Raw genomic sequence first — 14,311 nt, 5'->3', positions numbered from 1 at the left:
CACGCTGAAGGAGGCCTGACACCCAGACGCTTGCAGACAACTAACTGCTCTTGTATTACAGTGAAACATTTTTTTTTTTTAAATGTAAAGCTTAAGCTATTGTCATAACAGACATGAGTGGTGGCACTGACTGTGCAAATGGGCACAGCATCCAGCCTGACACAGAAGATGGCAGGCAGGCAACTGCTCTTCTATTACAGTAAAAAAAATAAAAAATAAAAAATCTAAAGCTTAAGCTATTGTAAAAACAGATATGAGTGGTGGCACTGGGCAAGTGGGCACAGTATCCACTGTGAGCCTCACACAGTAGCTGGCAGGCAGGCAACTGCTCTTCTATTACAGTAAAAAAAAATTAAATCTAAAGCTTAAGCTATTGTAAAAACAGATATGAGTGGTGGCACTGGGCAAGTGGGCACAGTATCCACTGTGAGCCTCACACAGAAGCTGGCAGGCAGGCAACTGCTCTTCTATTACAGTAAAACAATTTTTTTTAAAAATCTAAAGCTAAGGCTATTGTAAAAACAGATATGAGTAGTGGCACTGGGCAAGTGGGCACAGTATCCACTGTGAGCCTCACACAGAAGCTGGCAGGCAGGCAACTGCTCTTCTATTACAGTAAAAAAAAAATCTAAAGCTTAAGCTATTGTAAAAACAGATATGAGTGGTGGCACTGGGCAAGTGGGCACAGTATCCACTGTGAGCCTCACACAGAAGCTGGCAGGCAGGCAACTGCTCTTCTATTACAGTAAAAAAAAAATTGTTTTTTAAATCTAAAGCTTAAGCTATTGTAAAAACAGATATGAGTGGTGGCACAGGGCAAGTGGGCACAGTATCCACTGTGAGCCTCACACAGAAGCTGGCAGGCAGGCAGGCAACTGTTCTTCTATTACAGTGAAAAAAAATATTTTTTTTAAAATCTAAAGCTTAAGCTATTGTATAAACAGATATGAGTGGTGGCACTGGGCAAGTGGGCACAGTATCCACTGTGAGCCTCACACAGAAGCTGGCAGGCAGGCACCTGCAATTACATTACACAGAAAAAAAAAAAAAGCAGCCTGATGTTCTAGCCCTAAAAAGGGCTTTTTGGGGTGCTGTCCTTACAGCAGAGATCAGATGAGTCATTCAGGATTGTAGTGGACACTGAATACCCTAGCCTTGCTATCAATTTCCCTATCTAATCAGCAGCAGCTAAACTTTCCCTCCTCTCACTAAGCATGCAGCTTCAGAATGAATCGAAAATGGATGCTGGGAGGGAGGTTGGAGGGTGTGGAAGGGAGGGAGTGCTGCTGATTGTCTGGAATGTGTCTGCTGACCGAAAGGCACAGGGTCAAAGTTTGCCCAATGATGACGAATAGGGGGCGGATCGAACTGCGCATGTGTCCGCCCGCCGCGGCGAACGCGAACACGCTAAGTTCGCCGGCGAACAGTTCGGTACATCACTAATTACTAATAAAAGGATGTGGCTTAGGCAATATTTGTTTATTTTACATGTTTGCCAAGGTAAAGTATACAACGGGGCAGAAACAAATTTCTGTTCTACTGCAGCCCATGATTTCATATTTTTAATATCTGTCCACTCCCATACTCTATTAAATAAAATAGCTAAATAATATCTGTAAATATGAGGCATACCTACTCCACCTTTATCCTTATTTTTCGTCAAAATTTTGTGCGATAATCAAGCTTTCTTACTGATCCAAATAAAAGAAAGAAACTAACGTTTAACTTTATAGGAACATTCCTTGGGTATTGATATAGGGATAGCCTGAAACATAAATAATAGTTTTGGCAGAATCATAATTTTTAAGATGTTGATCCTGCAAAAAAATTAAAAACATGGTACATTCCAATTGTAAAGCGATACACAATCTGTTGGTGCTATATAAATGGCAATAATAATATTTGTTAAGACAAGCCTTAATTCCCTCTAATAAGGGTGCGTAATTTGATTTATAAAGATTATCTTTCTCCTCTGTCAATTGTACGCCCAAATATTTTACTTTTCCATCTGCCCACCTAAACGTTGTTGTATCAGTCTGCGCGGAGCCCTCCAGGTGAACATGGATTTTTTTTTTGCGTCGGTTATTATGGATTTTTATTTGCCCATTTTTGGGGCTGAAAAATAAGATTTTGGAAGAAAGAAGACATCAAATGGTAAATTTATTTATAGTAGGTAGTCCCCCTCATTGTTATGTAGGGCCCCCACCCACCGCTCAGGGGTGGGGGCTGGGGGGAGGACAGTAGGTCCCCCCTCATTGTTATGTAGGGCCCCCACCCGCCGCACAGGGGTGGGGGCTAGGGGGGAGGTCAGTACGTGTACCCCCCTCATTGTGATTTAGGGCCCCCACCCGCTGCTCAGGGGTGGGGGCCAATATTTTTTTTTGTTTTTTGTTTTTTTACAGTGACCAGCCACTGACTGTTTACTAGGTATGCCCCTACTCACGGTATAGCGAGTAGGGGCTGAATTTACTAATACTAAGTAATCTTTACTTAGTATTAGTAAATGTGGCTGAAAGACCAATTTAGGTCTTTCAGCCTTTTGGTATATAGCTCCCTAATATCGTGGGAATAAGGGAGTTATATACTAAGCGGCTGCTTCTTTTATGTTATTTTAAGTTATTTCCCGATCCACATTTGTTTGCAGGGCACTTATCCTACTTTTACCCCTATTTTACTTCCTTTTGCAGCCCTCTTCCCTTTCCAGGACTTTTTTAGAGGCATTTTAGTGCCCAAAAGTTCGGGTCCCCATTGACTTCAATAGGGTTCAGGTTCGGGGTCAAGTTCGAGCCCGAACTCGAACTTTATGACGAAGTTCGGCCGTACTTGGCGAACCCGAACATCCAGGTGTCCGCTCAACTCTACTGACAACATGTAACCAGAAGTGATGATCGGACCACCGAACCCTTAAATGACTCAACATGCCAAACACACATGGATCGTATAGTATAATTAAGCAGGTTGTATAAATGCATGAAGAGATGGCAATCCAATCATCAGCAGTGAAGAAGACTAATAGGAAGTTAAAATGCATTTGCTGTATTGAACTTGTAGGGACAGTAGGATTGTTTATTTATATTGATTGGTAATAGTCACTGCTCAATTTTCTATGTCCATTATTTTATATATTATTCTTTTTTTTAATTCTTTATTTTGTTTGTGCAAGTGATTAACAAGCATGTTCACTTGGCCACAACAGTCATTGCATACCGGGCAGCATATATAGAAAAAATAAAAACAACATAATGGCATTGAAGGCATTGCACATTTTCTGGTATAGGTAATCGTGAAGAACATATATGAGTTAACATTGTGAGGTGCTTGGTGTAGCTTAAATCATGTAGCGGTTAATCATGCATGGTAAAACTGTATTGAAAGATTTGTGTCATGCTTTAAATAGTCTTAAGGAGCATTTGCATGGTGTATGAGTTTCGGGCCCGGGATGTGTGTTGTGCAGTCACTATCTTATGCAAACGGGATTAAAGCCCCTGAACAAGGGGCTTTTGGGGGGGGGGGAGAGCATTATCCACCACTCAGTGTGGTCTTAATGTCCGCTGACTTGCCGGTGTGTTTGTGTGTGAGGCCTGTGCCTTGTGGTATCTGAGCAGGTAAACAGTTGGCAAACTAGTAACTAAACAATCAGTTGAACTTTTAGTGGTGTGGAGAGAACAGACTTGTCGACGCTGGTCAGTCTGGGTTGTCCGTCTCCTGTCGGTTTGCCGCTCTGGGAACGGTGTTATGGAGGCCGGGTCCCATGATCCCGTCGATGCTCCCGGGGTGGCTAGTGTATCTGGGGGTGATAGTCCCAGGGTCTCCAGGAAGGTGGACGCTTCTGTCATGCAGGGCAAAGTATGCTCCATCCCGCCTTGGGTCACTGTTATAGAGCCGTTCTGCCCCCATCGATAGGTCAGTCCTGTGGCTAGCAGCAGTGTCGTAACCAGGTTAAAAGATTTGCGGAGTAGGAGCGTGGACCTTGTCAGGTCTTGGGAGAAGGCCAGGTTTGAGTTTTCAAAGGTAAATGGTGGTTTGCCTTTTAGTGCTGACAATATGAGGAGTTTGTCTGGTAGGGAAATGCAGCGGGGGATAACATCTCGCCCCATGGTAGATTGGAGGTGAGAGGGGCTTGGGAGGTGGTAAACGCTGTCAATTGTTACCTCCTTGGCCACTGTGTGTGGCAGGATTGTGGCCAGCATTATCCTGATATAATGAGGCAGTTCCTCCGCCGTGATCGTTGCGGGGATGCCCCTAATCTTGATGTGAGTACGTCTCTGGCTTTCCTCCAGTGTGGCAAGCTTGAGTGAAGTAGATTATTATTGTGTTTGAAGTGTTTTTATGGAGTCCTCCATAGTGGTGAGATGGGATTGCACCTTAAGTTAAGGTGTCTTCGTTGGTTCTAACTCTCTCCGACACTGCCCGTAGCTCCGTTTTCAGCATGGCCGAGTCGGCCGCCAGCAGTTTGTTAATTTCGTCTATCAGGAGTTTTAGATCCTTTTTGGTGGTCATCGGGTGGTTCAGGTGACACAGCGGAGGGTGTTGGTGAGTGTTGTGGCCTGCATGCCCGTGTTGTTGTGGTGCCGTGGCCTGATCCCTATCGGGGATGTCATTTGCGGTAGAGAGCCTGTGTTGCACTGGTCGCTGCAGCATGGTTCCTATGTCTCTGCCATCTGCTGGGGTATGTGACTTTTGGGAGCGTCTACCCATGCCTAGCGTGGTTGGCGAGGCAGACAGTGTTTGGGTGTGGGACGTCTCAGCACTGGTTGTCGTGGTGCCTCCCAGGAGGCTTTCCAGGCCTTGCAGTGTGCGGTAGTCCCGGGCTTGTATTTCCGTTGTGCCTACTTTGGTGGCTGAAAGAAAGGCATCGATCGGTGCCTCCTGTTCTCCTGGCCCTACTCGTGCTTGTGTGGTAGTTGGATTGGGCTCAGTTCTGTCAATATTCACCGGATTATGTATTTATTTTTGGGAGTTTTGGTAAATGAGATCCAAGGCATGAATCGGCACCCTTGGGTACACACTAAAGAGCCTGTGTGTAATTCTTTTAAATCTATCTATCTATCTATCTTTAAATCTATTATGTTCTGTATGTGATACATATAACCCTATGTTTGCTGTGATTTATTTATAGGTATATATATATGGATTCTATGCCATAACACATTTACTACAATAAGTACATTACATATATTGTCTAGAAGGGCAAACACACTTTTATTGCTCTTTTCGATATAGGGAGAGTGTATTCTCTAATGTGGTTTATGTAAATTTGAAAGCACAAGAATATTCTCTTCTACCAGGTTCAAAATCCTAAGTGTTTTGTGCAGCCCCTATTCTCCTATATAATTTCAAAATCATGTACTTTTTTAGATAATTAACTTGCAAGTGAAGGTGTAGAATCCATTGATACATCTAAAAGCATGTTAAAGTCTCTGCAAATAATGAGATGTCCTTCTTTAATTGCAATGGCTTTATTAATTATTGATTCTAATGTAGCTATTTGATTGGCAGATAGATGTTTTTCTTCATTTATTGTAAAGATTTTAATGTTATACCCTACCCATCCACTTTTACCTGCAAAAAAAATAATGCAAATATATTAAAGTGCATGGCTTTTTTTGGATTGTAGGATTATTTATTTATTTTACCCAGATATGGAATATTCTTGCCTCATACGTATAAAGTGTATTTCCTGTAGGCATACTATGTGATATTTCTGTCCTTTTTCTAGTTCACTTGCAAGTTTTGTTTTATGTTGTGTATTCAATCCACTTACATTGAGGGACATTCACTTTAATGAGTTTATTTTAATGAGTTTAGTTCATTAGCATTTATTTGTTCCTTTTACTCTTCCTTTACAAACTCCCCCCCCCTCTTTTTATTCTCTCTTTCCTTAACTCTTTCTTTATTCTTTATTAACATTGCTCTACAGTTATACAAAAACTTCACTATTAATACCTCCGATTAAGGTTCGGTTCTACCTACATTCTAATTTGATATAAAGTATACTTAAAACAAGTGCTTGCAATCATTGTAACAACCATTTTAATAAAAAGTGTTGACTGATATACTAGTGTAATACAATGGTAAAAAAAAAAAAATTGCTTGAAAATCAATATAAAAAAGATACTTACCTAATCTGTTGTCTTGGGCATAAATAAAACAAAAAATAAAAAAAAACAGTTTCTTGAGTAGCTAAATGAATGTAATGTAAAACCTCTAACTACTGTAACTACTAAAGTAGTTGTCCAGATTCACAGATCCATGCTATTTAGGTGAATTTTAGACGACTCACAGATTCATGCTATTTTTGGGGGGGATACATTTCTGTTTATTAGAAAAAAAAATTCTTTTTTTTCTTTTTTTAAACCTAGAAAGTAAAAAAAATGCATTATAAACTTGTTGGTACTCGCAGGTACCATGTATGCAAACAAACATAGAGAGCGTGATTCGCAGATCTAAATGAAAAAATGTTTTAGCAATATCAGTCATTTATAAAATTCTTGAAGTGCTCTGATTGTTGCAGTATCGTGTCCTACGCAGCAGATAGAGCAAAGTGAAGATTCATGCTATTTTTCTTTCTTTTTTTGTCATGAATTTCACAGGAAACCTCCAGCTATATGGAGTCCCTTAAACTTGGGTTGTCAGAGTGCTGTTCTGACATTCAAGTCTCAAAAGCAACTAAAAACAGCAAATAAATACACTCTGCAAGGAAAAATGAAGATTCCAGGGAGAAACATTCCTTTTTTGCAGCTCAAACTGCCCAACTCAAACTCACCTTGCAAACAGCCCGATATGGCGACGGGGACAGAGAAGGCCAAGACCAGTCCAGGCCAAAATCCCTGGCTGAGCACCACTCTATCATGGGAGACATAATCCAGCAGATGCTGGATACAATGGCAGAGAAGCTTCAAAAATCGATCCATAAAGTGACATCTAACATTAAAAAGATTTACTTGACCTAGGCACATGCATGGCTCGTGTAGAGCAAAAAATGGAAGAATTCACTGAAGCTCATAACAACTTTGTGGATAAAGTCGAATCTCTGGAGTCAATTATTGAAATCCAGGAATTGAAAATGATGGACCTGCTACTCACTGGGGACCTCCAACAGACAAATCACATACCCACGTCGACCTATTTGTCATATCTACAACTCAGATATGCTCTGAGAGGAACTGTTGGAGATGTAGCAAGAAAGGAGGTACTGCACTACATATTTAGTGGACTTGCTCAGGTCAATAAAATGATCAGTTAAAGCACAAACATCCTAGTACAACCATCTATAGAGTTGTATAGATGCGAGGCTTATTTTCCTGTCCGGTCGCACCTCCCACGCCTCCACGCTCTGTCAGTCCCTGCATTGGCTTCCAGTTAGATATAGGGCCCAATTCAAAATTCTGGCACTTGCTTACAAATCCCTACATAATGCTGCTCCAACATACCTATCCTCCCTCATACACAAGTATGTCCCGTCGAGACCCCTGCGCTCATCCCAAGACCTACGCCTATCCTCTGCCCGGATCCCCACTTCTGACGCTCGCCTTCAAGACTTCTCTAGGGCTGCACCTATTCTGTGGAACTCACTTCCCTCCTCAATCAGACTTTCACCCAGCCTCCACTCCTTCAAAAAATCTTTGAAAACTCACTTCTTCGTTAAAGCGTATCAATTAAACTGTCAGCAGGCTTCTCATCCCCCACCCCTTGACTCCTTCCCTGCAACTGTCAAAAATGACCTACCAAGCACTCAATAAACCCCTACTTTAACCCGTTTGTGTCACTATACCCCACTCCCTCTAGCATGTAAGCTCATTGAGCAGGGCCCTCAACCCCCTCTGTTCCTGTACGTCCAGTGGTCTGATCTCAATTATGTGTCTGTTAGTCCACCCATTGTACAGCGCTACGGAATTTGTTGGCGCTATATAAATAATAAAATAATAATAATAATAATAATAATATGTATTAAATATTTTAAAAGATGATTTACGTAGACCGGTTTGTAAACTTATGTACTACATTTTAACAGCTGCAGTCATATAAATTGCAAAGAAATGGAAATCAGGCTGTCTATATGTAATGTAATTGTTTCACTTCTGACACAAGATGACAATAGAGTGGTTGAGGATGGAACACTATTGTGAATATCCTACCAAGTGTAATTGCAAACTTACATTTGTGTGTTGCTCTTGTGTCAACATGTAAAAATTCAATACAATATATGTTGAAAACAAAAAACTTGGGTTAGTGAGGTTCACCTGGGACCCTTTCAATTTAGTAGATTTATTACTTGTGGTTAGTTGGTATACTACTGTTTGTTTCACTTTGTTTGTTGGAATTCTCTCATTTGGACTACGTGTAAGTCAAAAGTTGTAATTTTGAGTCAAATGGTGCTTTTTAGCAAAGTTTCAACATTGTTTACATTTCGATAAATTGCAGAGAGAAAAATCTGTCAAAGAGAATTCCTCAGGGGGAATTGTTAACATTATACAAATATATTCGGGGTCAATACAAACCATTATCTGGAAATTTATTCATTAATAGGACTATACACTGATCAGCACATCAGTAAAACCACCTGCCTAATATTATGTAGGTCTCCCTCGTGCTGCCAAAACAGCTCTGACATGTCGAGGCATGGATTTCACATAACCTGTAAACATATCCTGTGGTATCTTGCACCTTAGACATTAGCAGCAGATCCTTTAAGTCCTGCAAGTTGTAAGGTATGGGCTTCATGGATCGGATTTGTAGTTGCAGCACATCTTACAAATGCTTAATATGATTGATATCTGGAGAATTTGGAGGCTAAGGTAAAACCTTGAACGCTTTGTCATGTCCCTTAAACCATTCCTGAACAATTTCTGCAGTGAGGCAGTGTACCTTATCCTCTTAAAAAGGCCACTGCCATCAATGAACTTCATTGCCATTAAGCTGTGTATGTGGTCTGCACCAATCTCCAGTTAGATGGTGTAACGAGAGCAATCTCTCCACATTGCATTGGAGAAGCCTGGCTGCCCGCCTGTTGCCTTTGGACTATGGACCAGACTTTTAAATGACTGTTGGGAATTGGGAGCCCAGTCTCCAGTCCCCAGCGGCAGAGTATCCAGCAGGGAATAGAGAGCCCAGTCTCTGCCCCAGCGGCAGAGTGTTCTATCGGGAGAGGAGCCTGTTACCCCCTCTCCCCAGCGGCAGCTTAAGATACCAGGGGGAAACAGTAAGCCCCACAACTGTGCAGATGGGACCATGGTCTCTGCACCTACAGCACAGGGTGTAAGGACAGTCAGTCCTGTTCCCCGATGACAGGGCTGTTTAGCCAATCGGTCTCCCCCTCCGGCAGCAGAGCTGTGTATCCAAAGGGGAGACAGTCGGTCTCCAGCAGCAGAGCTGTGTAACTAAAGGGGAGACAGTCGGTCTCCGGCAGCAGAGCTGTGCAGCTAAAGAGGAGACAGTCGGTCTCCAGCAGCAGAGCTGTGCAGCGAAAGGGAAGACAGTTGGTCTCCAGCAACCAGGCTTCAACCAGACTACTCCTGCGGTAGTGCTGGCACCAGGGCAGAGTACCGCTGGTCTCTGCCCACTCAGCAACCCACCAAGGCAGCCTACCAGTCCCCCACACAGCCGTGGTGAGGCACCTGGACATGGACAAGTTTCTCCTCTACCCAGGTGTAGTAACCAGTTATTGTGGGTGGGCTGTACTGCTGTTTCTGTTTTGTGGGTGGGCTGCTGGACTAACAAGGGCACTGACCGGCAGGAGGTCAGATACCCTGTTAGTCTGTTTGGAAAAGGGGAGAGATGTGACGAGAGCAATCTCGCCACATTGCATTGGAGAAGCCTGGTTGCCCACCTGTTGCCTTTGGACTATGGACCAGACTTTTAAACGACTTATTTTTCCCTGCAGAAAGGCTTATTTGTGCCTTTCTGCCGGGGTGTTCGGTAGATTTTATCTACCAAACAAAGTACCGAAGGAGCGACCACCCGGGAGCTGGAGTGTGCCGCCAATTGAGCACCCTGAAGCTGCAGTTAACCGCAGCTTAATTGACGAATGCAGGGTGGTCTTTGTTCGTTCACAGAACACGTGGTGGCGGCCACTTTAAAAGTCCCGTACGGCCAGCGGTGTTCGGCACTTAAACTATGGAACTAAAAACGGACACTTACTTGCACGAACACCGCTGAGCCGTCCGCCGCCTGGTTCTATTTCGTACCGATCTAACGAATATATGTCCCTTCGGTATTTTGTGTGATGTGAATGTGTTAACCCAGATAGCTATGCCATGGAGCCCATTCGTGTAATTAAAGACTTTGGCTCCATGGCAATTGAACTGTGTGTATAGGATCTGATCGCTATTCGGTAGTTTTGTGCGCTCAGATCCCAGCTATCTGGGGATATGTGAAATTTCTGTGTATTATGTGTAAAATGTGACTTTATGTATTTTAAAGTATTTTACTGTTTTTGTGTCCCCATGTGTGTAATGGAGTTTTGCCTTTGTCCTGGGAGATAATTGAATTACTTCTCAATTATCTCCAGGGCAGAGGAGAGGAAGCCAAGATGCATTGTGGGGAAGTGTTGTGACTGTATGTCTCGAAATGCTACTTGTCTGTCCATTGTTACAGTCTTCCATCTGGTCCTCTAGGGAGTGTCCACCACGTGGGAGACCTGCATAAATACAGGGGCAGGTAGCCCTCAATATACAGACCACTGCTTGACCCTCAACACGGAGCTCTGTCTCGTTCTTGGGGGGATTTACTGTATGCTGATAAAGACTGATTGCCAGGAGTGTAAGCCGCTTGGGAGCTTTTCCTGTTCATCTGCTAGCAGCTATTCGTGAGGTTCCGGTTCGGGAGTTTGGAGTGCTACCTTATTCCCTTGTATGCAGTTCGGGAGTTTGGTGCATTCCCTTGTATCCAGTTCGGGAGTTTGGTGTTCTACAGTAGCTGTGCCTGTATCTCTGGAAGGGGAAGATCTCCTAAACGGCGGTTTAACCCCTGTATGCCTGGGGGTGCCGTTACAGATGGTACTTGTCAAAGCAGCATCCACATATATGTCAGGACCCAAGTTTTGCCATCAGACAATGCCCAGAGCATAACACTGTCACACTGCCTTTGCTGGCCTGCATTCTTCACATATTTTCCTCAGACAAACAATGCACATGCACATGGCCATCCACCTGATCTAAAAGAAAACATGATTTGTCAGCCTGGGCAACCTTCTTCAATTGCTCTATTGTCCAGTACTGTTGCTCACATCTCCATTGAAGGCACTTTCTGTGGTGGACAAGGGCCATTGTGGATACTGTGACTGGTCTGAGGCTACACAGCACTATATACAGCAAACTGCAATGCACTGTGTGTTCTGACACCTTTCTACCATGGCCAGCATTACATTTTCCAGCTATTAGAGCTCCAGTAGCTCTTTTGTGTGATTGGATCAGATGGGCTAGCCTTAACTCCCCACAGGCATCAATGAGCCTTGGGCACCCATGACCTGATGCCGGTTCACTTGTTGTCCTTCCTTGCACCACTTTTTGTAGGAACTAACCACTGCATACCAGGATCACCCCACAAGACCTGCTGTTTTGGAGATGCTCAGACCCAGTTGTCTAGTCATCACTAGTTCGCCTTTGTCACAGTCTATCACATCTTTTAACTTGCTAATTTTTCCAACATATGAAACTCAATAACTGACCGTTTTGCTGGCCGATATGTCCCACCTCTTCAAGGTGCCATTGTAAAAATATAATCAATGTTATTCACTTCACCTATCTAGTGCCATAGCTGATCAGTGTACATAGCACACAAGGTCACCCTTTCAGACTGGAAATGTATGGAATTATTTGCCTGATGTGATGGCTTTATAAGAGCCCTTCAGATATTTAAACATCAACTGTATGAATACTTGCAAAAAGATATACAGTGAGATTATATTCTGATATTTGTGGTAATCAGATCCTTTATCACATGATAGATTATTTTCTAATATGCACGGATTGACGGCAGACTGCCCTTCTGGGGTAACAAAGGAAGATGTGAGAAACTTAATGGACACAAGTCTTTTTTCAGCCCATGTAAATATGCTTCTACCTAGAGAAAAGTTTTCTCTTTTTTTCACCAGCTTGTCTTACTTTTCCTTCATTCTTGTCAACTATTTTCACAAAGATCTTCAAATTATCAGTATGTTGAGCAGATTCTGCTAATGAGTTTGCATTTTAAGTTGTTATATCATTTAACCCCTTAAGGACCAAAGTTCTGGAATAAAAGGGAATCATGACATGTCACACATGTCATGTGTCCTTAAGGGGTTAAAGGGATGTTCTACTTACTACAACCACTTAATCTCATCAATGTGGTTATAGTGCCTGGAGTCCCCTGGTATCTTTTGCTGTCCATTTTAGCTGTGTCAACCACTCCTCCTCTGTTCAGCTTCTCTCATGGCTTGGTGACAACTTCAATCCTCTTGTCACTGTAACTGATCCAGCTTATGCTGCTTCCTTTTTTATTTGCATATTGGAGGCCATGTCACTGTTCCTATTGTGCTGCCATCCACCTATAATTCTGCATCCTTTATCTTTATTTAATGTCAGCTGCTTGCTCTGCTTATCACTCGAACTCGGTCCAATCATCAGTCCCGCACTTTGGTCTGTTCTCAATCTGTAAAGGTGCCTATCATTTTGTTCACTTTCTCTCTCACTCTCCTCCACTCTTTGAAAATACTGCAGTGTCCTTTTTTAAAGTCACTGCTTTCTTCCCAACTCTTTTTTTATTTGAAATCTACTGTTTCCCCTTCCACATTTGAGATCCCTTTGTCTTCTCCATTTGTATTAATGATTCCCATGAATCCCCTATTTTTAAGTCAATAAGACATCTATGCCCTCGTTATGCTTTCCATTAGAGATCCCACAATAAAGGCCTGAGACCTCTGTTTTGCATTGTTGGAACAAACAAGGCAGTGGAGATGGTGTGAACTGTGTCTCTTTGACAGAGATCTCCAAAATCCCCTTAACAATAACAAAACAAAACAGTTGATATGTAATTTCCTGTTTTCAGATTTTCTTTGTTATTGGAAATTAAGCAAGTTATAGGGTGCTTCCCCAAAAGGACAGGATGTCAATATCTGCCCAAAATGCTCAATCCGTTAGCCTGCCCTTCCATGGGACAATGTTTATCCGTATGTAACCCCTCTGGAACACAGTGATTTCTCCTTTAAGAACTATCCTGCACTTCCTATTGAGTGATATATCAATCGATTACAATTGTCACTAGGAAGATTATTCCATAAAAGAGCAATCTGAGTTGGATACTCGACTATCCAAGCATATACAGAAAGGAGGCCTAACCCACGATCTTGTCATGATTATGTTATGATTGACAGTTAGGTTGGATGACCGAGCCTTGTCCTATTCAACACTGATCAACACAGTGGGTTAAAAAAGGCTAGAAGTCCAAATGTCTGCCCCCCCCACCTCAGCGAAAGGTGGAAACTGTCAAAGCAGCAGAGAAGGAGAATATGGAACTGTCCGCCCTTACAAGGAAGGTAGCTGACTTAGAGTCATTGTCTAAATACTTGCCAAGAAGGACAGTTTCCTTTCCTACCAGGAGGCAACCCTGCAAGGAGACCCTGAGAAGATAATTTCCTGAAGATTCGTCCAAACTGCTTTAAATGCGGAAAATCTGTGCATTTCAAGTGAAAGTGCCTCAGCAATTCATCAGAGACAGAGGTAGAAGTACTAGTTATCGAGCTTGGACAAGCCCCAGCCACAAGTACTCCCAAGAAAAATAGCAAGAAGCGTACACTCAGCCTACATGAGGAATTGAATCAATGAATCTCTATGAGGAAAGTTCAGTGTCTGCATGCAGAGGGAGGAGATACTGAATGTTTGGATACATTTTAGGCAGCCATGACCCAGGAAGGATCTCTAACAGCCATCTGAGGAGTGGCCAGTGAAGTTATCACTAGGCTGTAATGCAAACACTGCATTTACTCTGAAAAGACAGTGTTTACAGCAAAAAGCATGAAGGTAAAGATTCTACTTACCAGAACAAATTCAATAAGCTGTAGTTGTTCTGGTGACTATAGTGTCCCTTTAAGTACTATCCTGCAGTTCCGATGGAGTGACCAGCAGAGGGGGAACTCCTGCCGCACCTGGCCGGATATATGTAGGGCTCCATTTGAATTTTGGCGGGAAGTTTTGGCAGTTGCAGTTCAGAGAAGGATGGAGAAGGATCCCTGCAAAGCAGGAGAAAGAAATTTCCATAGTGAGAGCTGCTGGGTCCAGTGTGAAGCCCCACTGCAGGCTTCTACATCCTGACTCAGGCACAGAGCGGTTTCTTT

The sequence above is a fragment of the Pelobates fuscus genome, chromosome 4 (genome assembly GCF_036172605.1).
Source record: "Pelobates fuscus isolate aPelFus1 chromosome 4, aPelFus1.pri, whole genome shotgun sequence".
Classification (NCBI taxonomy): domain Eukaryota; kingdom Metazoa; phylum Chordata; class Amphibia; order Anura; family Pelobatidae; genus Pelobates; species Pelobates fuscus.
The sequence above is the reverse complement of the archived record's forward strand: the minus strand, read 5'-3'. Positions refer to the sequence as shown.